This window comes from Oxyura jamaicensis, chromosome 28, assembly GCF_011077185.1.
Source record: "Oxyura jamaicensis isolate SHBP4307 breed ruddy duck chromosome 28, BPBGC_Ojam_1.0, whole genome shotgun sequence".
Taxonomy (NCBI): domain Eukaryota; kingdom Metazoa; phylum Chordata; class Aves; order Anseriformes; family Anatidae; genus Oxyura; species Oxyura jamaicensis.
Genome location: NC_048920.1, coordinates 5,566,224 through 5,593,178, shown reverse-complemented (window position 1 = coordinate 5,593,178; position 26,955 = coordinate 5,566,224). Strand labels below are relative to the sequence as shown.

The window sequence follows — 26,955 nt, the reverse complement described above, 5'->3', positions numbered from 1 at the left end:
GGGTTGGGGCCGGGTGGGGGCGGGGCACCCCCCTTCTCCCAAATTGCCATATTAGAGCATCGCTGCAGCTGGCGCCAGGAGCCTGCCCCCCCCCCCCCCCCCCCCCCGCCTCTAACACACGCAGCACTCAGCCAGGCTTGGGGACAGTGAAGGAGCAGGGTGACAAATATCTAAGCTGCAAGCTCCTGGCCCCAGCTGCAGCGATGCTCTAATATGGCAATTTGGGAGAAGTTATTTCTAATAATAAATAAATCCAGGTCAGTAATACAAAGAGCAATGTCAAGGAATTTAAATCCTACAAGAAACAACTTTTAATTTAAGGCAAATCCGGGACTCCAGCTGCTTGATGTGCTGCAGTCCCTCAGCCTGGCCAAGAGCAGAGGGGCTGCAGCTGTCCCATTGTAGCCCTATTTGGGGGGAACCGAGCCCCTGGCAGCACCCACAACTGAAGCCTGCATGCCTCAGGGTCAGGGTAGCCTTGGTGGTGATGTTTCAGAAGAGCCAGGGACACCCCATTCCGATCTCTGTCACTTCTCAGCTGTCTCCTACTGGAACAAACACTTCCCCAGCTGTATTCATCCCCACGTCCTCTCACCCCAGGGCCCACAGGATTGGTTTAAATATCCCTGTTCCTTCCCTGTCACTACACAGATAATGGCAGTCTCCCGTGTGATGACCCCACAAAGACAGTTTGGGTGGGAAAAAAAAAAAAAAAAAAAAAAAAAGTAGAAAGCACCATCGCTCCTCCTTCTCATGGTCTCAGATAGAAAAAGAGAGTGCTTGAGTGCATGCTGCTGTTTGCCTTGACACCATTACTCTCCAGAGTTAACAGCCAGTTTGTGGGTACCAGCAGACCCCACTTCTCTGTGCTTTTGCTGGAGCGTCTTTGCAAAAATCCAGTGCGTGCCACAGCACCGGATTTAGAGCCGGGCAAAGCTTTCTGATGTGGGAAACCAGCAGTGTGTACAAATAGGCATTGCCACAAAGCCACTCGGCTTAATGACTTTTTCCATCATACAGAAATGTTTTGCTTACACGCTCCCTTCCTCCAGCCCCCCAAAAGTGTCTTTGTGTTTGTTTTCTGGCAGGTTTGGGAAGAAACACGATCCGTGTTTTCCGTTGGCCGTTGTGCAATGCGGAGGGCACAGGCTGGGGCAGGCCATGAGTGCCGTGGGTGCCAGGGGGGCATACACATGCACTCGCGCTCCCAGCTGGGGCACCCCTGGCACCTGGCTGTGGGCTGGGAGGGTTCCAGCTTTCCTGGAAACCATTGCACGTCACATGGAACAAACAAAGAAACAAGGATGCAGCACAGAACACTTCAATTTTCAAAAGTGAGAAAGATAAATTCTGTTTATACAGATATTTGTGGAAAAGCACTGGGAAGAAAACAAAGAGCAGAGCTAATTAACTTGCATGTGGGATGGTAACTTGGCAGCCACAAGGCCAAGGGAGACAGACCTGCTTGCTTTGGGGGACAGATTACAGCCAAGCTAAATGTCACCCTTTGCTCAGACACCCCCAGGTGTCCCTTCTGACTGTCACCACCCTATGATCCCCAAGATAATCACCCAGCCCAGCTGGAAATTCCAGCAGAGCATTACCATGGGCTTGGGATGAGGGATACCCAGCATCTCGTGCTGCCCAGTACCACGAGTGCTCCCAGGGGCAGGTAGGGTGGGCGCAGGGTGCATGTATTGAGTCCTCTTCCCAGTGGGGAGGAACGCCATGCCGACACGCATCTTGTCTGCCTCATTGGCATGCTCACCGAGACTGACTGCTTTCAGCTGCCTGTTTAGTCTCACTTCACTTGTTGGGCTCAGGATCCACCTGAAATCAGTTACTGGCCTTTCCTAGATTAAACAAAAAATGGGAAAAAAAAAAAAATAAAGAGTCGCATTGAGGAACAGCACGGAAAATCCTTGAAAGCCCCCAGGAGGCATGTGGAGCTGGCTCCAGCAGCATCTCCTGTGGCCATGGCTCCTCTCTGTGCTCTCCCATCTGAGCAGAGCTTTGCCCTGCTGGAAATCAGGATGTTGCATTGTGATGCGCATGCCAGAGATGCAGAAGAGATTAAATTAAATAAATAAATAAATAAATAAAAGCCAAATCTGGCTTTGGGAGGGGCATATGTGCCTTTCAAAAGCAAACCATGCTGGGGCAGACCCACCCAGGCACAGATGAAGATATTTGTCAGAACTGCTCTTGGCATGAGGTGTTCAGGGAGGAAATGTCCATAGGAAATGCAGGGATCAGAGGTCTAGAGGGGAGAAACTTAGCACTCCCCTAATGGCTAGCTCATTCCTTCTCCTGTCTTCCTCCTATTTGTTTTTGCAAGTATTAATATGCTGGGACTGTTTTCTTTAGCGGACACTGGGTCCGGAGGGTTTCACAGGGGGTCTGGGATCTGGGTGACCTCCCCAGAGTGATCTGCGTAGCCTGGCCCATGGTCACCGTGGGTCCCCAGGGCCCTGGGATGAGTGGTGGTGATGGGTGCTGTGGGGCCAGTGATGCTGCCCAGCTGGCACCCCAAGCCCTGCCACACTGGCCACGCCATGCAGACCGCATGGGAGCCTTGCGGGTCTGGACACAAGCATTGCTCTTCTCTCTGAAATGAGGAGGCTCCACCTTGACACGGCCAGCTGCTCTGCAAGCAGCATCACACTACACCCTCACGGTCTGCAAGCAGCAGAAGGCAACAGCTGTCCTGCCAAAACCCCAGTAGCTGCTAAACAAACAACTTAATGCAAAACAGCCTCAATGGAGCAGGAGTAAACGTGCCCAAGAAAGCGTCGAGGACATTACAGAGCCACAGCAAAAGCACATGACGTTGCAAAGGCTTTGCTGAGTGATCAGGAAATATAGCCTTGGACAATTTGCATCTTATATTTTAACTAAAATTTTCCTAATGATGTGTGTAGTATGTTTAGTGATACGTAGCTTCCATCTACCCTGGGGAGTTTGCAAAGAGCCCAAATGTCAGGCTGGTCAGTTCTGCAGCCAGTGAGTGCCCGTCCCCACCCCTTGTCCTTTGCAGCCTGTGTCCGGCAGGGCTGGCATCAGCCTCTTCTATCCAGAAGAGGCTGAAGAGCCAGAAGTCCAGAGAGTAACCTAGTGGGCTCTGGCTTTAGGAGGAGGTTTGGGAGCTGCTACTGTTTGGCTTGGCTGCCTCCTCTTGACCAGTCAAGCTATCCTTGATCCACTTGGGTTTAAACCGGCCCCAAGCTGATGCCTTGCAGGATAACAGTGATCTGGGAGCAGAGCCTGGAGGGTTCTCTCTGCTCCTCAAGTGCTTCCTGGTTGCCATTTGCACAAGGAGCCTGGAAAGGCTGCATGGTGGAGCCCAACAGGCACGCTGGCCCCGCAGAGATGCGGGGCTGGCAGGGAAAGCAGCCCATCTGCAGCCACCCAGGCAAATATTGGCAGCCCGGTGCCCCAAGGGCTGCACCTGCCCCATGCTGTGCACCTTCCCTGCTCAGCCCCAGGATGCTCCTGGCAGTGTGACCCCATGCGGTTGCTCATGCTGGAGGTGGGGAGGCCAGGAGCAGCACCCTGCCAAGGCTGGAGGCTTGTACGAGCTGCTGCCACTCCAGATATGAGCAATCGGAATGTACCCTGGCCTCGTGCGGTCTCTGGGGAGGCACATCCAGGTTTCACTTGTGTGCTCACCTCCTCCGTGTGATTCTCCCAAGCCCAGCCCATGAGCCTGTCCAGCGCCAGGAGCTGGTGAGGGAATGGGGATGGCTCTGAGCAGCAGCATGCTGGGCTCTTGCTTCCTCCCTGCTCCATGTGACGGAGCCTGGTACACACAGTGTGCAACCCAACAATGTCAGCTGCAGCCCTGGCCAGAGCCCTGGTGCCAGGCACCATGCGCAAGAATGTCTCAGACATCTTCCCTGTGCAGACATCTCTGCAGAACCACAAGAATCTCAGGGTTCCCACCTCAGGTTACTGTTCCCCTGGGCTTCCTCTCACAGCCTCACTTGCCCACCAGCGCTCCAGGAGATTACCAAGTTCAGGCTTGAGGGCTGAAGGGAGAGGAGATGCTGTGAACCACTGGAATGGTGTGAAAAATTGGGAACAGCCAGAAAGTACATGGTCCATAATGTCACACTCAAAATCTACCATGAACAAGTGTCCATAAACACTGAGGGGGGAAATCTAAGCAATTAAGTCATTTTCAATGTCAAATAGCTCATGGACCCCACATTTGGACATGACAGATGAACAAAAACATAGACATTAAAAATTCCAGAAAACTAACAAAGGAACAATGATTAATTTCTCTCTGTTCCAGGGCAATCACATTATATACACACAAAGGAGTCATAAAAATTCCTGGATGACGGAACAAAATCCTTACAGAGCTCCACAGATAAAATACAACCACACTGGAAGGAGCTGGAACAGTCCTTGGAGGGAGCATGCCTTAGGCCGACTGTTACGTATCGTGCTGGAGAAAACACCTTCCCTGGAGAACATGCCCGTGTCCCAGCTGTGGCGAGGGGATGAGGCCCCATGGTGAAGAGCTCCAGCAGCTGCCGGCATCGCTCCCTGGCTGCACGCAGCCTGGGGAGGGTTGAGCTGAGGATGTGGCCATGGCAGCGCCAAGCACACGCAGTGCAAGTGGAGGAGGGAGGGAAGCAGGTCCTGCGGCAGCAGGTGAGGAGGTCAGCATCCGGCCCTGCTGCTGCCCACTGAAACCTCCTGGAGCCCTGGATCCTGGTGTCAAGCACTGAGGACTGCAAGAAAAATGAAGGGATAAAGGAAAATCGCTTCAACCCAAGAGGGGGTTTCATTCCTCAATTAAGAGGAAGATATTCCAAACCAAAACCACAAAGAAAATATCATTAAGAGAGGCCACAGTTTTGCTCAGTGACTGTTCATGGGCTTTCTGTGGGATGTTTTTCATCAGAAATGGCTGTTTAGTCTAAAAAATTACTTAAGGAGGGTGCTGAACAGTGCCAGGGGCAGAGGGGAGTTTAGGGGCTGCCTCTGCGCTCCATGACAGCACAGGCACATACGAGGAGGACCATCCCTCCAAGCACAGCAAACATCCTCCCTTGGCAGCAAGCCCAGCATGATGGGCCCCCCCCTTGACCCCCCTGCTTGCCCTCGCCACTGCATCCCAAGTGACCCCAGCCTCACCAGAGGCTGCAGCACAGCTCTGTGCCCACTCCTGGTTCACACCACACTGGACAGATGAGGACATCACTCCCATGTCCTAATGGGCCCTGAAACTTTGGGATGCTCAGGATACCCACACTCCTGTCCGGGAAAAGTCACAGGAAAAAAAAAAAAAAGAAAAAAGAAAACGCAGGGCTTGTGGCAAAATGTGGAACCGTTCCAGAAACGGCAAAATGCATTTTTGGAGCAAGAGAAGGATCTGGCGGGAGCCTGGGCATGATCTCGCCCACAGTGCAGAGCCAGGGCAGCGGGGTTGCCTGCAACCCAGCAGGTCGCTGCGGCAGCTGCGTCCCCACCCTGGCCATCGCTGGCAGCAGCGGTGCCGGCACCCTCCCTGGCCAGGAGAGGTGTGCCAGGCGAGAGCCATGGCAACTCTTACACAAAGTGTCAACAATATCAGCAAAATAATGACTTTCTCATGAAGACTCCGGGGAGACAGGAAGGCCTCAGGCCAGACCTGCTATAAAACAGGCTTTAAAATTTTTCAGCAGAGGCTGAAGCAGAGCTGAGATGAGGGCTTGCTCCAGCTCCGCCACCTCCCAGCTAGGCATGGGATGGGCCCTCTGGCAGGGAAAGGGGCAGTGCCCATCCCTGCCCAGCTTGGGGATGGGAGAGGGACACCTCAGATTAATCCTGGCTTTCGTTTGTCATGCATCTTGAAAAATGGTTTTCCTTTAAACAAATCCAGTGGTGTCAAAAATAAATAAATAAATAAATAAATATTAATGGAAAAATTCAGCTAGAAGGCAGTTTTCTCAGAGGCGTGTGAAATGTTCCTCCTTCACAGGCTGTCACGGACAGCTCTGCACCTTCCGCGCGAGCAAGGCAGCTCCTCCTGCTGTGCCACTCAGCAGGGACTCAATTACACATATGAAGCCGACCCGGCCAAAACGCGGCCCAGAAGGGTTTGACACAAAGTTGGGAACCTGCCAAGAAATTCCTAATTGAAAGTAGTTACTGAAATGTCTATCAGTGGGGTCTCTGCCTGTGAACCCCTGTCTGTAATGGTGAATTATGAGTGCGTTCTGGTTTGAAATGAGGCAGAGTAAAACTAATCATATTTTTATGAGCCCCTTTCCTCCCGCATGGGCTGAGCTTTGAGCACATGCTGTGCAGCAGAAGAGCGGCTGTTTTGCCTTTTTCTTTATCCACCTCCTTTGTGGAGTGACAGGTCAGATTACTGCCAGATCACGCTGCATGATGCCATAAATTGTGTCCCCAGAGTCCCTTTCTCCCACATCCACCCCTTTCCTCCAGCCCCAGCCATCCCCAGGGGCTGGAGGTGTGCAGGGCTATGTCCAGGGCTGTGCTGCCGCACGGTAATGAGCCACCGAGAAGGATCCTGCCTGCTGCGGTTATCTCGAAGGGCTGTTTCACACCTCCTCATGCACAAAGGCCACAGACCAGATATTCTCTGACAGCAGTCAGGTTGTAGTGCATTTTAAACCAGATTTAAGCCCTGCAGTCAAATTCACCTTCGGTTGCTCACAGGGAAGGGAAATTCATTCTTCGGGTGGCTGGGAACGCTCCCTTGCAGGGAAGGGGATGAATGCTGATGCTGAAGTAGCGATACTATGAGCAGTCTCTGGTCCCTGGGACACAGAGCAGTGCTCACTTTCCTGAGGTCTCTTGCGAAATAGCTGTGGGCAGCCAGAGGTGCCCAGCTCTGGACAGCCTGGGCACCACAGCAACACACTTCATCTTCCACCTGACAGAGCAAGGACGCCAGCAGCTCGACTGCCAAATTGCTACACCCTGGGGAGCCCAAGCTCCTGCAATGCTGCAAGAAATCCCCCAGGTACAGGCAGGCTCCCTGCACCACTCAGGTCACCAGGAAGTTCTGCATCCTGCAGGATGGCCCTTGGCGAGCTTCCAGAGCTGACCTCAGCCACTTTGCAGCCACGGGCTTGGGGGCTGCCAGTCAAAAACCACCAACCAGAATTGGCTCTGCAACAGGATCAGTGCCAGTGGTGGCAGAAGAAGCCCCGCAGGGAATTTGGGGAGCTCAGGCTGGAGGCTGCCTGCACAAAGAGGCCCAGCAGCCGCCCACATGCTCGCCATGGGTCCTCAAGGCTCAGTCCTGCCCACAAGGCCACAGCCACACTCTGCTGCAGTGTCGCTGGGGGAAGAATTTTGATTTTGTCAGAGTTTTGATTTTGAAGAGTTTTGATTTTGGCCCTGAAGGGGGGGAGGGTTGGGATAACTTCAGAACTACCTCCTGTACGATCCCCTGCCATGGAAATGGAGAGGCCATGAATTTACAGGTGTCTGGCAGGTCTGCAAATATACCACTCAGATCAGTTGGCTGCTTTTGTCAGTGTTTATTTGATTTTTGTCTTGATATTAGGGCCCCTCACTGCAAGAAGGACATCAAGGTGCTGTAGAGTGTCCAAAGAAGAGCAACGAAGGGTGAAGGGTCTGGAGAATAAGTCTTGTGAGGAGTGGCTGACAAGCAGTGGTTGCTTAGCTTGGAGAAGAGAAGGCTCAGGGGAGACCTTATTGTACTTTACAACTACCTCAAATGAGGTTGTAGAGAGGTGGGAACTGGGCTCTTCTCCCAGGCGCCAAGTGGTAAGATGAGGGGAAATGGCCTCAAGTTGCATCAGGGGAGGCTTAGGTTGGATATTAGGGGAAATGTCATTACCAGAAGGATTTTGCAGCACTGGAACAGGCTGCCCAGGGAAGTAGTTGAGCCACCATCCCTGGAAGTCTTCAAGAAACATGGAGATGTAGAACTTAGTAGCATGTTTTAGTGATGGACTTGGCAGTACTAGGTTAAAGGTTAGACTTAGAAGTCTTTTCCAACCTGAATGCTTCTATGATTCTCTAAAATTAAACACTAGCTCACAGCAAGGCCTTGCACTGCATGTAGACAGACTTTGCCCAAAGAGATGCAAAGCAGCTAGGGGAAGAAGGACTTTGTACACCCAGATGGAGCAGGAGAGGTTTCCATGATGCTGAGACACACCACCCTCCCAAGCCAAGCAACAGAGCCAGCTGCACATTTGTTCAGCAGCAGCATAGAGCAGGGTGGATTTGTTAAAACCACCAGAGATGCCTACTCCCCGCAGCCAAGCACCCTGCCCCAGGACACACGGTCAGGCTCTGTGCCCCCCAGGGCCCAAACCCGCCCATGATGGAGCCATCACCACTGTTGCAGGAACATGGTCAGCTGCCAGGGACCAGTGGCATCACCAGAACAGACAAACATCCACAGCACCACTGGCAGAAGACACGTCGCTGCTGACTGTAGGAAGACCTCTGGATGTGACATGTTTGAAAACACATTTCTCTGCTGACAAAGGACACACCCAGAAAGGTGACTGCACCAGTAGGAAAGCACTCCGTTTCATCTTCATAATGCATAGAAAAAAATAAAAATACAAAAAACTGATTTCAGAGCCAGCCTTTCTCAGCCCTCTGGGCTGCTATCAAGATATGCAGCACTTACACCCCCCTTCCTCCACTGCCCACTCCACAGCCAATAAATCCTTCTATTCATTAAACACTGCAGGTCTCAATTAATTAAATGAGAAAAACAACCACAGCCCCTTCGGCAATTAGAGAAGTGGCAGAGTAATTAGATGGAATGTTAATTTAATTTCCAGGAGGGGGAAGGGAAAAGAAAGAAATGAAAAGAAGGGAAGGAAGAAGGAGTAAATTGGATTACATTTGACAAGAGGGAAATTAAAAGTCACTTAATCATAGAGCAATTAAAGAAAGACTCATGACCTATGTAGCTGGAAAAAAAAACCTAGAAGGACAGGACCACCGGCTTGTGTTGTGAATGATGCTCACTCAGGTACGACACCAGCTGAAGGCCCCCATGTACGTGGATTTGTACATCACTGTCTGTGATAACATCCACCCTGGCTTAACCTTGCCTTTCCCCTCCATTAGGGAAGCGGGAGAAGGCTGCTGCCCAGCAAACCACAGCTTCATCCTGGCCTTACCTCCAGCTAATGCTCTTATCAGACCTCCCCAGCCCAGTAAGATCAGTCATCCCTTGCCAGGAGAAACAGAAATACTAGTTCAGCCCGGGGCTGTGCTGCAGGGAGCAGATGCTGTTTTTCATCTCCTGCAAGCATTACCCAGATAATAACCTCACCCTGCACCACCAGTGTCCTGTGATGGGTGCCACATGCGCCTTGTCCCCTCCTGGTCACAGCCACCACGGAGCACGCTGCCGCAGCACCGCACCTGGTGAGGGGTAAGAGCTGGGTGCACGGAGGCAATGGAGCTGCCCCAGAGCAGCTCCTGGCAGCCTCCTGCCTTATCCCAGCCCACGGCAATGTTCAGAGATAAAGGCAGGTTTTGTTCGGTTTAATAAGAGCTGGCGTGGCAGAGCCTCTTGCTGCCAAGAGCTGGCAGGCTGATTAATTAATCCACTCACCGCTGGCACTGGGAGGCAGCTCCTCTGCAGCACCACACGGGGAACCCGGGGAAGAGCAGCAGCAACAGGGCTGCTGAGAAAGGATGGGGACATTTCCTCCCTGCAGTGCTTTCCCTCCTGGGGCCCAATCCTGCCACCCACACCTCTCCCTTTGGGTGCTGAGCCAGGGCTGGAATGCAGGAGCCTGCTGGAGTGCAGGTCCCCACCCTGGCATGACTGTGTTCAGCAAGGACAGCCCATTCTGCAGTGTCCCTTCCCCATCCTTCAGCAGGCTCAGCTTATAGGTCATCAAAGGCAAAACAAAGAGAAGAAGTTAAATTTTGTTTAATGCAAAACATCTCCCTTCAGTGGTGACACAGAGGGCTGCAGCAAGGGAGGGAACATTTGCCCAAGTGGCTCCAGTGACCTCTTGCAAAACCGAACTCATCTAGCTGAGCTGAAGGCATCAAACCCTCCACGGCTAAACTGCCCAAGACAACAGCAAGGGCTTTGCAGAGTGTAAAACAGGGAGTTTATGCCCCAACAGTCATTTGGGAAGCAGCAGATTGCTCACAGACACTGTTAGTCTGGTTTTGTTATAGAAACCTGTGTGAAACAAAACAGAGACCTGTGCAGTGCTCTGCACGCAGCCAGCGAGCAGCTCGCCAGGCTGCAAACACCAGCACTAATTCTAGTACCTACAACTCACCAGCTTTTAATTATGATGTGGCACATTCACAGGAGTCCAGCAGGAAAAATATTTTCCACCAGACAGACAGCTGTGTCTGAGTGCTTATTCCCAGGCTGGAAGCAGCAGTGGCAGGCAGTGAATGGAGGCAGAGCAGTGACTCAGAGCACCAGGAGGTGGCACGGGACAGCTGGATGGCCCCCACACCACTGGCACGTGCCGGGCAGGCGCTGCACTCACGTCTGCCAAGGGAGCAGGCAGGCAGGCAGAGGCTGGTGTGGTGGAGCTGGGACCCAGCCATTGAGAGACGGGCTGGGGAAGGTAGAGCAGCAGCTGCACCCCAGCATGCCCCACCACATCCTGGGCAGCTGCACCCATGGGTGGCTCAAGGTGCTCCCCCTGTCCCCAGCCCGCTCGGCTCCCTGTAGCTCTGCCTGGTTCCACCTCCCCATCCCCACCACACCGGGGGCCTCAAAATCCTTGTGGGTGTCTCTGGGGTGGGAACCATTGTGTACACACTGCAGTGGCATGTAATTAAGTGTTTGTTCCTGCTGACAGTCCCGGGGCGAGGCCCACGACAGCTCCTGGGGTTTTGCATAGGTTGCATGAGCTCCACGTGCCCTTGGGGTGCCACTGCCCTTCAGTGTTTATTTGCTTAGCAGTAATTATAGCAGGGTCATTATAATCAGCGCTCGTTTCCATAAAGAATCACTTTTCTCAGCTTCTGGCCCCCCCTGCTCTCCCAGCCACGTGCCAAGACAAACCTTACAAGCCCGACAGTGACAGTTCACTTTGTTTCTGCACAAAAAAACAACACAACAGGGGGTACAAGGGGATAGAGAATTGGGTGGGTGGGGGGTGAGGACAAAAGCCCCACTCCCACCCAGCCACTTGGCTTGGCCAACATCCCCCTGGGCGAAACACTGCTTGGGAAAGCTGGGAGCACGGCCGTATTTACAGCCGCTGTCCTGGGGAGCTGCATGGCTGCACTGCACCTCCTGCTCATGAATTAACAGCCAGACAACTCCAGCCCACCAGTTCCCGTGTTTGTACAGACCAGTGGGAACATTGCTGGTGTGCTTGCTCCTCGTTGCCTGAAAAAACAAGCGTGGATTTGCTGGATCAAGCACTGGGCAAGGGTCAAAACTCACCTTTTTGAGTGTGTGCAGATCTTGAGGCCATCAGCTACTGACAGGTTAAAAGGTGTCCAGAGACAGAAGCTTGTCCTGAGTTCTCTTCGTTCTGTGCAGCAGGCTGACTTGGCTTCTGCTCCTGAGAAAGCAAAGAAAAGTCTGTGAGCATAAGGCTGATTTTCAGGACTGTCTCTGCTTCAGCTTTTAAATAAAGCCCACGGTTTTGTGTGAGCTTGGTGCAGGACTGCTGAAAACAGCTGCAAAAAAGCCTTCTCATCCATAAAACCTGCAGATGAAAATATTTACATTTTCTTCCTGCGCTTTCATGGCTTGCTTGAAATAAAAAAGAAGCATCTTCATTTAGGAAAACAGTTTGCGCTTTTTTTTTGAGTTAAAAAAAAAAAAAAAAAAAAAAAAAAAGGTTGATTGATTGACCTCTTCCAAAATTCAATAGGTGAGGATGAAGCTGGTAGCTAAAAATGCTGTTTCTTTGAATCAGGTGCTTCAGTAAGCACTTGGAGAGCCGCTGTTGAAAAGCAGCTCTAAACAGGAGAATTTTCACTTCTGCCACACATCATCCCTGTCAATTCTTGCCCTCATCTCTCCAGCTAAAACACTAATCCGAGCTTTTTGGCAGATCTATGAAAGTGAGGACTTGTTGGTGCAAGAAGCCTAAAGGGAGCAGCTCACTTGTTCCACAGCAAGACAAAGGAGCAGGGGCCAGGGGGCGCCGGGTTGGTGCCACAGGTGGAGCAGCAGTGTGCTGGCGGAGCAGGGGCTCCAGGAGCCTCAGCCTCTGCCTTGGCTGCTTTTCTGGACAGCTCGCATGAGGTACAGCCCCATGCATGCCAGGGTTATGCTGGATAAAATCATCCTGTCCCCTCCCGCTGAGCCCCCCTTGCTTGCCCCGCTGCACTGTGGCCAGCTGGGCACGGGGCTTGACTGGGCAGACGGGGGGGGAGGGGGGGGGGCTTTATATATTTATTTACTTGCTTTTTCCCAGGACTTTTTTGGATTTAAATAGGATCAGGAAGGAGGAAGAGTCTGGTCACAAGGGAGAGGATGTCCCTGCCTGTCTGCCCCTGGAGAGCACTTGTCTGGGATTCCCGGCACTCAGCCCCTGCTCCCTGAGATTTGTTTCCTGTCCAGTGACAATAAACCTCTCCTCACTTTTCCTCGCACAGAGGGATCTTGCTATAGGGAAATCACCCTGAACCAGCCATGGAAGCTGGGGATGGTTTGCTGGGCACCTCATTTGTGTTTTAAGAGATGCTCCCAAATCACACTCAGCTCAAGCACCTTCTCCTTCCTCTCCAGCAACACCTTGATGTGGGAGATGCTCTTGAGTCCATGTGTTACTGATCTGCTGGGCCCACCTCCAGAGCAGGGCCAGCACCAGTCAGGTGGCTTTGAGCCCAACAAAGGAGCTGCTGAATAACTGGCAGAGCTCAGCCAGGGACTAATACTTTTTTACAAGCTTTTTACATTGCAGAGATGTCACAAATCATTCCCAGGCAGCTAGTGTGCGGGTGAGGCCGGCTCAGAGGGTGGCACAGAGACACAGACAGCAGCCACGCAGGACGAGCAGCTCCAAGGTTTTCATTGATTTCATTGGTTTCATTGGTTTCATTGATTGTGTCAGTCTCAAGGAAACAATGTTCAGAAAATAAAAATAACAGAGCTCATTGCTGCTGCAGTTCCCATCTACCAAGGTTAGTCGATAAGCAAAGCAGCTGCTTTGGGAAAGGGTTGGAGCAAAGCAAGGCTGGAAAGCAAGGACACCTGCCACAAAAACCCTGGAGCACCCAGACATGGTGGGGTTTTGATGCCCCAGATACCACCAGCAACATTACAGCAGCAGGCAGCTGCTTCTCCTCTGGGACTTTGGTGTTTTCCCACAGCTCCTCGGGCTGCAAGCCAAAACTGCGCAGGGTTAACAAGTTAAAGAGATTTCATCCTGACCCTCAGCGGCCTCATCCCCAGACACATTTGACCCCAAGGTCCCCCCATGCCCATCCCAGCCTGGGGTGCCGCGAGGACGCTGCAGCAGGACAGCTGCACCCACCCCGCCATCCATCCGCTTGCGTTCGTTAGCGCTGATTGCTCCTGTGGGCTTGGAGCCAGACCGAAACCTTGTCTCCGGAGGATACATTTTTAGACAGTTTACAGAATCTGGCTTCCTGCTTTTAAATATCTTGGGTTCTTTTGTTTCCTGTCACCTGGAAAGTAGGTGTAAGAAAAGTCCTTGTCCCCGAGTGACTCTGTGGGTGCTCTCGCAACCGTTGCAGGGAGCCAGGAGTGAAGTACCCTTGTGGCACCAACATGCCATGGAACAGGACAGGAGCGCTGTCCAAGCACAGGCAGATGGAGTGAAATAAAACAGCCAAAGGACCTCCAGGGACCAAAGGCACCATGCCATGCCTGGGCTGTGTCTCCCTCTTGGGGCACAGAGCCATTCACATGCACAGCAGAGCCCAGCACCACGTGAGCAATCTGCACCCTGCATTCCTCCTGACCATCCCTCATTTTGGGGATCCCTTCAATGGACCAGATCATGGCCATAGAGCCAGAGCAGCTGCCGAGGCATGGGTCAGAGCCAGGCACGCCCAGGCAGCACAGCACAAAGCAAGCTCTTTCCCGAGCATCTGCCTGGCACCATGCGCACTGGCACGGCCGCGCTGGCACAGCCACCACTGGGGAGCTTCAGGGGGGGCTCTGTGGCCTCAGGGGAGCAGTCAGAGGGCCTCTGCCAGCTCTGGGCTTCTCTTCCCACTGCTGGCTTAGGGGAGTTTTGGAGATGACACTTGTCCCTGCACCGTCCTCCTCATTCCTTTCTTCAGGGAGGCAACAAGTGTTTTTCCGCAGGCAATTTTACATCAAGCGGTGTTTGCTGGAGCAGGAAAAATGTGTTTTTCTTATGCTGAAACCCTGACAAAAGCTCTGGAAAACCATGTGTATTCTCTTTAGCAGCAGCTGCTGTCAGCAGCTTGGCACCCATCTGCACTCAAAGCCTGGGCTCAGAAGCCCAGCCCCAGGAGCTCACCCCTGGCTCAGCTGCCTGGGGGGAGCCCCAGATCCCCAGCCCCAGCCCCAGGGATGCTTCAGCAGGGCTGTGGGAAGAGCTGAGGCTTCTCAGAGCTGCTGGAACATGAGAAGCAAAGCAGAAAAGATCCTGAGGCCGTGGCCAGCTCAGTGGCAAGGGGATGCTGCAGTTCAGACACCATGATAAGCCATCCCCATTCAGCCACGAACTCTGCCCCAGCTTCTGCACCATAAGGGATGAAGCAAGGGATGAACCTAAGGAGAAGACTCTAAGCCTTGGGAGCAAAGGGATTTTGGAGGTCTGCTTGCAGCAACCCCAGGTGGATGAGCCCAGGCACCTCTGCCCGCAGGATGCCCATGGTACACCAGCACAGAGTGGGACGGAGGATCCACAAGGTGCCCTTTGCACCCCTCACCAGGACCCCCATCACCAGCCACACCAGGGCCAGGCCTGCCCCGAGCCCTGGGCCACGGAGGCTGCATCCTGGCCTTTTGTTCCCAATAAGGGAGCGTGTGGGCAATTGGGTGCCAGCCACAAGAGCTTGTGCTGGTGCCTACTTCCTCCCTTGGCACGCAGCAGTGCCGGGCGCCACTGGCCAACTTCTGCTTGCGTAAACAGCCCAAGTAACGAAGATAAATGAGGTTGAGTGGCAGGGGAGGGCAGCATGGCGGCTGCCAGCCAGCCCTCCATGATTCAGGGCATGCTTAAGGGCTCCGGGGCCACACATTTGCCTGTGGACAACAGGACAACAGCATTCTGGGAGGTGCTTTATGAGATGCCTTAGATGGCCCAACACCCCTTTGGATTCAATACTTGGGCTCAGCAGGCAGGAGCTTTCTCTTGTTCACTGGATTTCACTGGGTGCTCACAGCACAGGGCTGAGGCTGGGTTTCTACATGGGTCAGCCCAAGGGGGAGCGCTGCCCCTGCCTCCACATTGCTTGTCCAGGGAGGTCAACATCCCTTCAGTCCACAGTGGCAGTCAGAGGACACTGGTCCTGGCAGTGACACTGATGCTTCCTTCCCACTGATGCTGTCTCAGCCCTGGGGTCTGTGTCTGAGATGTACCTGCTAAGGGATACAAGAGGTTAATATTTAAAAAGACTGTCTTGAGCCGAGCTAATGCCACGGCAGAACAGAGCACCCCTGCCAAGAAGCTTATCTGAGGCTCTTTGTGAACAAAGTGAACCCTGGAAGGTGGCGAGGCTCAGCGACAGGGAGCAGGGATGCATGCCAAGATCACTGCCTCTGGCCAGAGGAGAAATTTCCATCTTAGAGACGAGCCACCCCATTTCAATAACCCACACAGTTTCCAGCTGCGCTGCTCACCGTGGTGAGGACCAAGTCATGGCCCTGGCCTCCAGGAGCTGTCGGCATGACCTGGGGCAGCATTGCACAGCTCCGATGGGCTCTCATACCCAGTGCTCATGTTGCTTCCAAGAGGCAAAGCAGGGCAAAGTGTATAAATCGAGTCATTCTCACCTGAAAGTTGCTCTATGACAGGGACAGGAACTGGACATCCCAACCAAAAGACATCTGTTGGGGCAGTAGCTCCCAGGCACAGCATAGGGCAGGCATTCTCCCTCCACTGTGGTGCATTCAGGCCTTTTTGCTGACTCCTCCAGCTTCTACCTTGGGACAGAAAATGGGAACACAGGAGAGCCCCATGTGCACTTGCAGCCCCTGTAGTGACATGGTGCCTGTGCTTGTCCGCTTTGTACACTGCAGGTCGAAGCTCCCACAGAAACCTCGCATTGTGCCGTGTAGATACAATGAGCCTTTCAGCCCTCATAACCTCTGGAAATAAACTTGAATGAGCTGTATGTCTGATGAACGGGTGGGAAAATCTGGGATCAGCCAGAATTTCACAGAGGCCCCAACTCGAACTTTCTGCTTCCCAAATCCTCCTGAGGCAGCATGAGTTGGGAATGGAAAGAGAGCAACTCCATCCCAGCGCTCTTTCCATTCCAGCACCCAGCGGGGTCGATAAAAATCAGCTGTGACTGAGCGCAGCCCGCCCATAATTGTGTGTTTATTTTTAATCGGGTGAATTGGTGGCTCAGCATTGAGCTGGTCCCCGCCAATTCCAGGAAACTTAATCCGCAGATCGTTCCTCCACAGCTACCGTGCGGCCGCAGAGTGACCACAGACTGGGAGCCACTGGCAGCTGGAGGCAGCCCTGTTCAGCTGAGTTTTGCTGCACCCCACGGCTGGAAGAGCCCCCACAGCCCTGGGCTGAGCTCTCCAGGCCAGTGCAGCAGGTTATTTTGGAGGGGAGAGGAGGTGTGAGGCAGCCATGCCCAGCTTCTCCTGGTGTAAACCACCCTGTCCACCTGAGGCCAGGGGATGGGGAGAATGGCACAAGAGCCTCCTGCAGGTACCACACTGCTCCTAGAACCCTGCCCAGATTTCCTTTAGGCTCCTAAATCAGTGCAGGAGGCTCCCAGAATGTTTAATTCCCCCTCTGTGGAACAGCAGCAGAAGAATAGGTCTTCCTGCTCCTCAGAGAGGCCAACAGAGAAGGGCTGGTGTAGAAAGTTCCCCGTTAGGAGCAGGCAGCACTGCCCTTATCCTCAGCACAGCTCTCCAGCTGATCCCCAGAGCAGCACCTGGGTTCATCTTCATGGAGAGCTCACTTACAGCAACCCACAGCCAGCCTGCCTTCCTGCTTCTGCTCTCTGTCCCTCTTGGTGGCCACCGGGGAGTGTGACGGTCAGGAGGTGACAGGGCTGGGGGACTACAAGTGCTCTGCAGCATTCAGCCAGCTCAGGATGTGCTGAAGCTGGAGCTGAGGGTGCTCCTGGGCCATGCAGACACCACCAGGTTCCTGGCGCTGGAGCTTCTGTAATGGAGTTTGGCTTTTTCAAAATGATTCCCCATTAATAACAGGTTTATCTTGATTTTTACTTTCCTTCCTTTGCAAAAACTCTGTTTGGACATTGAAACAGCAACATCCTTGCTCCATACGGATGGGGATTAAAATGAGCAGATGCTTGTTTGCTCATGCTAGCCAGGGAATTGGACCTAAAACATTCAGCAGCAAGTTTGTCTTTTCCCAGCTGGAGACTTCCTGCAGTGTGTCTGGAAGCCGGGTGCTGTGCCCCCCTGGCCCCTGACACACAGCGAGCCCCTACATGTGGTCCACGAGCAAAAGCCATCCCCTGGTGGACCATAAGCCTTGCTAAAGGTAACCATGCAGGTCAGGATAGGAATTTTGGAGCTGCTTATGGCCATGGAAGTGATAATGCCATGTGCCAGGAGGATCAGAGCTGATCCCTCCTGATGCCTGGAGGGCGAGCTGCACTGGCCACAAGCTGCAGCTGCTTCCTTGCATGGGCTGGCCATATCTTACGGCATTGGGGTCAAAGGGGCCGCTCTTGGCATGCTCAGAAGGAGCTGCTGTTGCAGAAGATTCCTGGGAAGCCAGTCCCAACCTGCTGCCTCCTGGCCAGCACCCACAGGCACTGGCTGCCTGCATGAAGGAGGGAGGCAGCAGGCAGGAGGCTCTTCTGCCATGGAGGCTTCCCTCCAGTTCTTGTGCTACTGAAGACATTCGCTAAAGGAAGAAGAATGAATAAATAACAAAGGGGTGTTCCAACAGATGGACTCTACTTTGTATTATCAGAGGTGCTGGCTGTTTCTGGGATTATTCCCTCTCCTTGGCCAAAAGGAGAGGATCAAGGGAGCCTAGCACCTCAGAGCTGCTTCTCAAGGTGATGGCAGATTATCCGGCTTTTTTGCTCATCACCAGCTCTAGCTGCAAGGACTGACAGAGGGACTGCCCTCAGACCTGTGCTAAAAGACACAACCTTGCCTGGGCACAAGGACGCAGAGATCAGCCTCTAGCGCACATTTGTGCACTGCATCGCTGGGGCATAGGAGCCACCTGGCTTTTGTCTGAGCAAAGGCCAGGGGTTCCTCACTGCAGACCCCGCTCACACCCACAACTGCACCCATGGCACAGTGGAAATTCACTGCGGCACAGCCAAGGACTGGGTGGGGAAGGAATAGCATCGATGGCACAGTGGGGGAACAACACCCAGCACAAAGCAGAGCCCAGGGCACTGAACAAGCCTCATCTAGACCCACTGCCATCAGTCAGGAGCAAATGGGGTGAAAGGGATCTGAGGAAACCCATGGTCCCAGACCCCCCCATCCCATGTACCAGCTGCCAGCATCTGAGGCTGCAGGATGGGGACAGGAAAGGTGGCCCTGCTGGTGCCCAGCCAGCCCTCACACCATGGCAGAGCCCCACTCAAAGGCAGTGCTGCTGGATAAAGGATAACTCATTAAGCATTTTTTTCACTGCGTGCTCTGTTTTCCTAGAGCCCCAGCCAGACCCCAAGACTATTTATCTTGGCTTTGAAGTCTCCGCCCCTCACTGTGCAGCATGAACATGTAACTGCAGAGGTTTAACAGAAACTGGAGCAGAAACCACCACCGAGGCTTGCAGGCGAGAGGCCTGTCCAACGCCTACAGCTCAGAGCTGTGCTAACCGCTGTCCTGGATGGCACCAACCGGGGCTCCCAGACCCACTGGTGAAGGAAGGGCAGGATGCATGGGGAGTAGGTGTCAGTGCTGACACCTTCACCCCGCTCGCTCTGCCCTGCAGCCCTGGGTCATGGGGCTTCACCCCAAGTCCAGCATGGCCCTGTCCTGCAGGCATGGAGCAGTGACTTCTGCAGTCCCCAAACTGCAGCCCCCATCCCTCCCCTCTGGGCAGATTTCCTGCTTCTCTGTTATCTGCAGCAGCAAGAAATCCAGGACTCTGCCGTGCTTGCTTTCCTTTCCTGGCACAACCGCATGCCAGGCACTGCACACCTCTGGTGCTAGGTGGGTTCCCCTTCTCTTGGAAGAAAAAACAAGGATCAAGACAGAGCAGACTCACTGGTCTGTTGAAAATCTGCTGCCCTGACAACTGCCAAGCATCAGGGAAAGCCTCACCTGCTGCTGTCAAACCAAAGCCCAGGCAGCAAGATTTTGCTCCACGAGCTCCCCAGAAGCTCGTCCATTCTGATGTCAAGCAACTCCAGCACTGAGGTTCCCCTGTTCCAATTAGGAGACTCTGAGGCCACATCTACAGAACAGATTTTACACAGCTCTTCCTTATCTGCTTGGATTTCAACCCAACTGGGACCATCTGGTGTCAACGGCTGTGCAGAGGTTCCCAATTCAGTTGAAACAAGACCTGAGGTCTGCTCAGCCTCAACTGCAGCAGTTGGCTGCAGCAGTTTCACAAAAAAAAGCAGGGTCAGGATATGGCTGTGTGGTGGGCTCTGAGTCCCAGCATTTATCCATGAGAGCCTCGAGTGAGTCACGGCTGTCCCCAGGGACACAGAGCAGACTTCGTGGTGGTTGAGGGTTGGACCTTTACCACCCAGCCAAAATCTAAGGCACAGGGGACAAAGCCCTGCTCGGCTCCAGGTTCCCTCACCAGCCTTTTGTCCTTCCCTGCATCCAGAAGCTACTGTGAATGCAAAACACGCCAATGTCCCAGCAGGGCTCTGGCACCCAGCCAAGAGGCAGATCTGTTACCAGAGCAGTCTGGTGAGCTGGGGCCAGGGCCTTGGCGCAGCTCTGCACAGCCAGGGCTCGTTTCCGAGTAGGGAGGCAACAATCTAGCCTTCATTCCCCATGAGCAGACGAAATCTGCCTTGAATTTAAATTCAATAAGCTCAGCCCGGCCCTACAAACTGCAATTGAAACTTTGCAGTGAAAGCCAGCATGTTTCAAATAATGCATCGCTAAAGATTCCCCAGTCCCTATCACTCCTGAGCCTGTGCAAAGCATGCAGAGAGACGCACGGGTGAGCGGAGGTGCTGCTGAGCCCAGTTGTGTTTGGAGAGCAGGATTAGAAGTGGCTGCACCACTTTCCTTCCCTCCCCAGGCCGCCTGCAGAGCTCCGCAGCACCGTCTTCTGCTGGAGCTCATCTAGGGGCCGATTTTCTGATTTACCCAACCATGGACTGCTCCAGTGGCAGCAGGGAGACCTGGGACTGGAAAACCATTTTGCGGGGATAAATGTCTCTTAAAATCTTCTTACATCCTGAAAGCTTGTGCCTGGACAGAAACAAATGAAGTGTGTGACATTGAGAAATGAGAACAGCAATGAGAAAGCACACAGGGAAGCAGAGGGCTGGCAAGCAGAGCACAGTTTGCAAGACGCTACACAGTGGCCAGACTCAGCTCAGCACCCAGGCCAATGCCTCTGAACTGGCCAAAAACACAGCTCTCACCCTCTGTTGGTTTCATTGCCATTTGGATTTTCTTAGCCATGGAAAGGGCCCTGCTGCTGTGCTGGGGTTGTGCAAGAGGCATCCCCAGCCCATCAACTGAGCCACTAGAGCAAGGTCCAGATACTTCAGTGGGCTGGAGGTGTCTTGGAGCCTTGTGCCTCCAGTTCCCACTTAAAAGCAGCCCAAGGAAGCTTTGAAGCTACCTATCCTGGCTGAACTGGCCAAACCTCCGTCTTCATCAGCAACCCCATGTTCTTCCACATATTTCTCACTACCAACAGGGGTGAGAGCTGCTTTCCTTCACCCAGCAATTCTCACAAATGAGATAATTTTATTTCCTGAGCAAGATAGTGGCCAAAGCCCCCCAGCAGCTCATGAACACTAATGAGAATTTTTGTTCCAAATATAATTCACAGCTAATATTGGGTATGAAATACTCAAAAGAGAATGAGCAGATCCCAGCCTTGAGCAACAGAATAGGGGCTGATTTCCTTTTAGTTACTATATACACACACATGCATATATATGTAATATATAAATATATATATGTATATTCATATATACAGAGAGTGAGGGAGAGCTTTTGAAAACCTGTTTGGACTCCCTAGATGTACAAAACTTATAAACCAGCAGGCCCTCATTGTAAAATTTCAATGCAGTAATTCTCAGAACCATAAAGCGCTCACAGAACTGGAATAGGACGAGCCCCGTGTTTGCTGGCACCGCTGGGGAAGACAGGAGAGTTCATCAATCTTCATTCTCATTAGCACTGGAAAGAATGTCCAACTGCACTCCTGATGTAGAGCAGCATCTCACAGCTTTCAACACCCTAAGCTGGTGCAGGAGAGGAGAAAATCAAACCCAGAGGGTGGCAAGCAGGGTGTGAAGGAAGGACTGGCTGCCAGGCAGGGAGAGATGCATGTGGAGCAGCCACCAACAGGTTGCTGAGCCCCCTTTCCTTCAGTGAAATTCCTTTGGATAGGCAACAGAGCAGAGAATGCTGAGCTGGGTCCTGAGCATGACTTAGAGGGACCAGGCAATGCCTCTGTCACAACATGGGACCTGATACCTGGCCCCAAATCCCACACACACACCATAGCTCTGCACACAGCCCTGAGGACGCCATTAGCACGCTATGCCCTCAGCTCATTAAATGTATGAAATTTCTAGATGAAAATAACAATAATAATAGTAGTCAGGCCTGTTTCTAACCTTGGGTGGCTTTGCTTTCTGCTTTTGCCATTTCGCTCTTAATGACTCCCAGAGCTAAGATGCCAAGAGAAGGATTGATATTCATACTAGCTCGTTCAGGGATATTGGGCTGAATTTTTTATTGGGGTCAGGAGTAAGGACTTCTATTTTTCCAAGCCCAGGGAAAGCATGTTCAGGTTGATAAATACCTGTCAGCAAAAACCATTAGCTGATTATGTGAACTACAAGGGGAAAATAAAAGATAAAAAAGCCCTGTCATTCCCAGTGGAGCTGCTCTTTTCCTCCATGTAGATTTCTGTAACACTTCTCAGAGTGTTTTCTTCGGGACTGCACATGCTCTGGTCTGTGAAAAGGATAGATATCAGAACCTGTATAAAACAACAAGCTTTATTCATTCAAAAATCTCAATTAAGTAGCTGTGTGGCATCAGCTTCTCCTTTTGGTTCTCCCTGGCACAGAGGACAGGATTACCTTTGCTGCAGACCCAGCACCTGCATCGGGAACCCGTGGCATCCACTCCAGCACAGGCAGCAGGCAGGGACCTCAAATGGGCCAGGCACCCACAGAGCCCCAGGGATCCTTGCTTCCTGCAGTAAGGAACAGCCCTTCTGCGTCTGAATTTCCCCTTCTGTAAAATAAAAGTCACAACCCTTTTTGAGCCCTCTTCAAGCAATTCATGCTGTTGACCGAAGCACTCACAAGTGTGCAAAAGTGTTGGGGTTTTTAGAGTCAATCTGAAAGCTTCAGTTTCCAGAGTGATCCCACACCTCTAGGTGACATTTATGAACACTTGGGGTCATAGAGAGAACCCCAGAATTATCACCCCAAAAGCCTTAGAACTAAACATCAATGAAAAAGGATGCTTATTATTTCCTCTCTAACCTGTTTGGTTTTTAATACAACCAGGCAGTTTATGACAGACTGGGGAGAGGCGGTGATTTATCATATTGAAATAATTGGGGTCAGCAATGTTGCTACAGTTCTTGGGAAATGCCGGTCTATGCTGTCTCTCCTTTTGGTAGAGTTGGCAGCAGTAAAAACCACAATTTACTGCACAGCAAAGGTTTATATCTAATCCTCTCTTTAATGTCTTACTCCAGGAAACTTCAGGATAACGGGGGTGGGAAGCAGGCTCAACTTTGAGCTCAGGACTCGCAGGGGGAGCACCAGGATGGGTGCTGCAGGACCAATCCCTGCCACTGCACATCACAGCTCATGCAAGACCACGGCAGGAGGGAGGAGGGTGGGTGCAGAGCTCACACAGTCTCTCCTGCCCCACCGCCTCCCTTCTCCTGGGAGGTGGTTGCAGAGCCAGCGCCACCCCAGCACACCACCTTCGTTGAGAAAAGACAGACATGTAATAAAGCAGGGAACTAATTGCCCTCGGTGGGCTTGTTAAGGCCGGCAGGAAATCCTGCAGGGCCAAGAGAACGCTTGTGGAAGCACCAGGAGGTCACGCTGCCAGAGATCCCTGGGCTACAGCGCAGTGATGCCGGGGCAGGGCCAGGCTCTGTGGGGCTCAGGGGGAGTGCGGTGTGATGGCCACCCTCCCCACCAGGTGCAATAGTGGCTCAGGTTGCTTCCCAGCAGGAATCACAGCATGGTTAGGGTTGGAAGCGACCTTCAGGTTCACCTCCTCCACTCCTGCCATGGGCACAACCCCTCCAGCAGCCCAGGCTGCCTGCAGCCCAACCTTGGGCACTGCCAGGGCCAATTCCATACCTACTGAAGAAGTCCACCCTTCAAAGCCATCCCTCTCGAATTCAGAGACAAGGATGTTGTGGCAGACCCTGTCAACGGCCTTACACATTTACTTTTACAGAGAAGGAGGACCACAGATCTCAGGGGGGCTTGGGCTGCCCCTGTCAATTAGGCACTGCTGAAAGCAGCAGTGAAAGCCAGCCTCCTTCATCTCGTCTCCCCCCCCCCTCCCATCCCATAATCCTAGGCAGGTTTTGCTACCACCTAATTAGTCCTGCTAACTAGAGGCCATTACCTCATGGGATGAGGGCCCCACGCAACAGGAAGCTCTGGTGACTGGGGTGACATTGCTCTTTGAGGCCTCTTGTCCACAGATCATCCCGCACAGGAGCAACAGTGAGGAGATAAGGAGCCCCTGAAGCCTAGTGGAAACTCTGACAAGGAGTCTATTTTGGGCTTGCCTGGCCAGTTCCCACTCTGATGGGCCCGGGACGAGTCTGACCTCACGTCTCGGGGATCTGCTGCACACATCCCACTTGTCTGCTGCTCACCACATGCTCACACTCCACTGGCCTCAGTCCCCATTGGCACACAAATCCCTGATATGACAGCCTCGTTCCGCTTGCCTGGACACAGGCTGTGGCTCTGTGACGACTCAGTTCACCAAATGCCTCCCCTGGACCAGGAGCTCTCAGAGGGAAAGAGAGCTGAGATGCGGCCAGCGCTCGTTCCTCACCACATCCTTGCGAAGATGGGAACTGGGCAACCATGCTTTAGAGCAGCCCAGCCTATTTTGGGGAGAGACAAGGGGAAACCATGAGCAAATCTGATACGGAGAAGCAGACATGAGGCAAGCTGCTGACATTTACTTGGTGTCAGGATGATGAGGCTGGTGCCAGAGAGCAGCGGTGCCAGAGTGTGGCAGTGCATTGAGCAGGGGATGCCTGCACCCTTCACCAACTCTTGCTGGGCACTGGGGAGGACAGATCTTGCTCAAAGCTTCTCAGGGGCTGAGAAGAAGAAAGGATAGCTAGTAAAAAGAGAGACAAAGACATCTGCTGCCAACTCCAGAAAAAAAAAAAAAAATGCAGGTTTCCAGGGATGAGAAAGAGAAGGAGTCGGTGAGCATGATGGGGCAGTGCTTGGGAACTGGGCTGCCAGGATATGGGAACTGCACAGCAGACAGCTGGGGACAGGCGCTGGGATCCATCCTGGGTGCTCTTGAAGCAGGGAAAGGGCACAGGGAGCCTCGGCAGTTAAGTAAGGATGTAGGAAGGAGAATTAAGCAATGGGCCCAAGGCTTTGCAGACTATAAACACTGTGATGGAGGAGCTTTGTATTCAAAATAAGCAAAGGCAAATTAAAGGAGGGAATTGGGGGAAGGAAAAGGCAACAGTGGGGGAAAGAGACTGAGCAAAGATGAGCAGGTGATTCATCAGGTGAAGAGAAAGCTCTTCTCTGGTTCTTGCAGAGGTGCATGGGAAACAGAAGCCTGAAAAAGGGTGCGGAAAAACGAACAAATGAGGGCAGGGCTGACAACAAAAGAAGGGCCCCAGGAGCTTCCCGGGAAGCTTTTCAGAGCTTCCAAGCAGAGGTGAAAGAGCTGGCGTGCAGGAAGACAGAGACATAATCTCTGATGCAGGAGCCAGTTTGAGAAGTAGGGTCTTGGCTCCTGCCTGGGTTTTTGGACAAGCCAGCTCCAGTGTCAGTGGCCTTGCTGGAACCAGGCCGCAGAAGCAAAATTCACAAAGCCACAATAGGTACTGATGGGTGTCCCCATGCCAAGCAGGGAGCTTTGGTCCTTGCCTCTGAGGCAGTGTTGTGGTTTAACCCGGCTGGCAGCTAAACACCACACAGCCGTTCGCTCACCCTCCCCCCTCCCTCTTTGGGATGGGGGAGAGAAACGGGAAAGTGAAGCCTGTGAGTTGAGATAAAGACAGTTTATTAAGATAGAAAATAATAATGATAATAATAATAATATGTACAAACAAGTGATGCACAATGCAATTGCTCACCACCCGCTGACCGATGCCCAGCCCAACCCCGAGCAGCCGCCCCCCCCCACCCCGGCTAGCCACCCCTATATATTGTTTAGCATGACGTCAGATGGTATGGAATACCCCTTTGGCCAGTTTGGGTCAGCTGTCCTGGGTCTGTCCCCTCCCAGCTCTTGCTGCATCCCCAGCCTGCCCGCTGGTAGGACAGAGTGAGAAGCTGAAAAGTCCTTGGCTTAGTATAAGCAGTGCTCTGCAGCAATTAAAACATCAGCATGTTATCAGCACTCTTCTCATCCTAATCCAAAACATAGCACCCTACCAGCTACTAGGAGGGAAAATAACTGTCCTAACTGAAACCAGGACAGGCAGGAAGGCAACAAAGCTGCCTGCAAATCCCATTGTGAGCACACATTACCCTTAAGTCCATGAGGATAAGGGTCCATACAGAGACACCAGCTTGCCCACCATGCAGGTTGATGGTCAGGATGCAGGTTGCTCCAGGTGCAGAGAAACCTCCTCCCATAAGATCTGTTTTCTACTCCCTTGACATTCTCAGGTGTGATAGGTAGTTTGGAGGAGTTTCCAAGCTCTGCTGCATCTTTCTCCCCACACCAAATGGCCATGTGGTCCATTGTCTTCTCCTTCCTCCGCATCCCAGCTTTATCCACAGCTCCTCCAGGGGCAGAGGTCAATATTCCACATACCAGGGTCCACCTCTGGGAGAAGAAGAACACAAATAACACAAGTGGCTTCTTTAGATTCAGGATGCACCAGCAACTCTTTCCAGTGCTGCAAAGCCTGGGAAAGTTTCATCCAGCCAAATGCTAATCAGCACTACAGCAAACTGTTGAATCAGGAGAACAGAAACGCAAGATTGATTTGCAGGAAGCAAAAGGCCAGATGCCTTTACATGGACTCCACTTTCACCCAGCCCAACAGGTTTCATGATACATTCCTCTGGGGTTTCTGAGCTCCTGCACCATCCCACAGCAGCCTCATTCCCCAGGGCTGTGGTCCACTCAATTAGTCAGCCCTACAAGCTCTCTGCAGTTCTTCATGACGGACCTGCATCAATCTGCCCCAGCTCTTAGGTTTCGATCTCCATTTATCAGGCCTTTGCATTCTTTTAATCCCATCTCAGCCCTCCCCCAAAGTGTTGAGATAAAAGGCAAGCTGGGAAGGCTGATAAAAGGGAACTGAACAAACCCATTAATGCTGTTTCTGTGCCAGGAATTACAAACCCCAGTCCATGTTAATTATGCTTGCCAGCCAGAGCAAGCATGAAAGTAAAGTCACCCTCACTCAAAACTTGTCCTGAGGAAAAGCAACACTTGGAGACCAGGACTTGTTGGTTTTTACTCCACATGAGGGCATTGATTTGTTGAGT

At 52.6% G+C, this 26,955-nt stretch overlaps 1 long non-coding RNA gene across 6 annotated transcripts in view; it reads right to left on the bottom strand.

Annotated features, from left to right (window-relative positions):
- Positions 1 to 1,324: 1,324 nt before the first annotated feature.
- The window catches only part of LOC118179195, a 44,669-nt gene continuing 19,038 nt past the window's right edge, over positions 1,325 to 26,955 (bottom strand). For 4 of the 6 annotated variants that reach the window (XR_004756390.1, XR_004756389.1, XR_004756388.1 and 1 more), the window contains one exon: positions 25,938 to 26,284. This is a non-coding gene — a long non-coding RNA (uncharacterized LOC118179195). Of the gene's footprint in view, positions 1,854 to 4,162; positions 4,743 to 11,398; positions 11,514 to 15,236; positions 15,494 to 25,937; positions 26,285 to 26,955 lie in introns of those variants that run through there. The other 2 variants (XR_004756386.1, XR_004756387.1) reach the window with 2 other exon arrangements.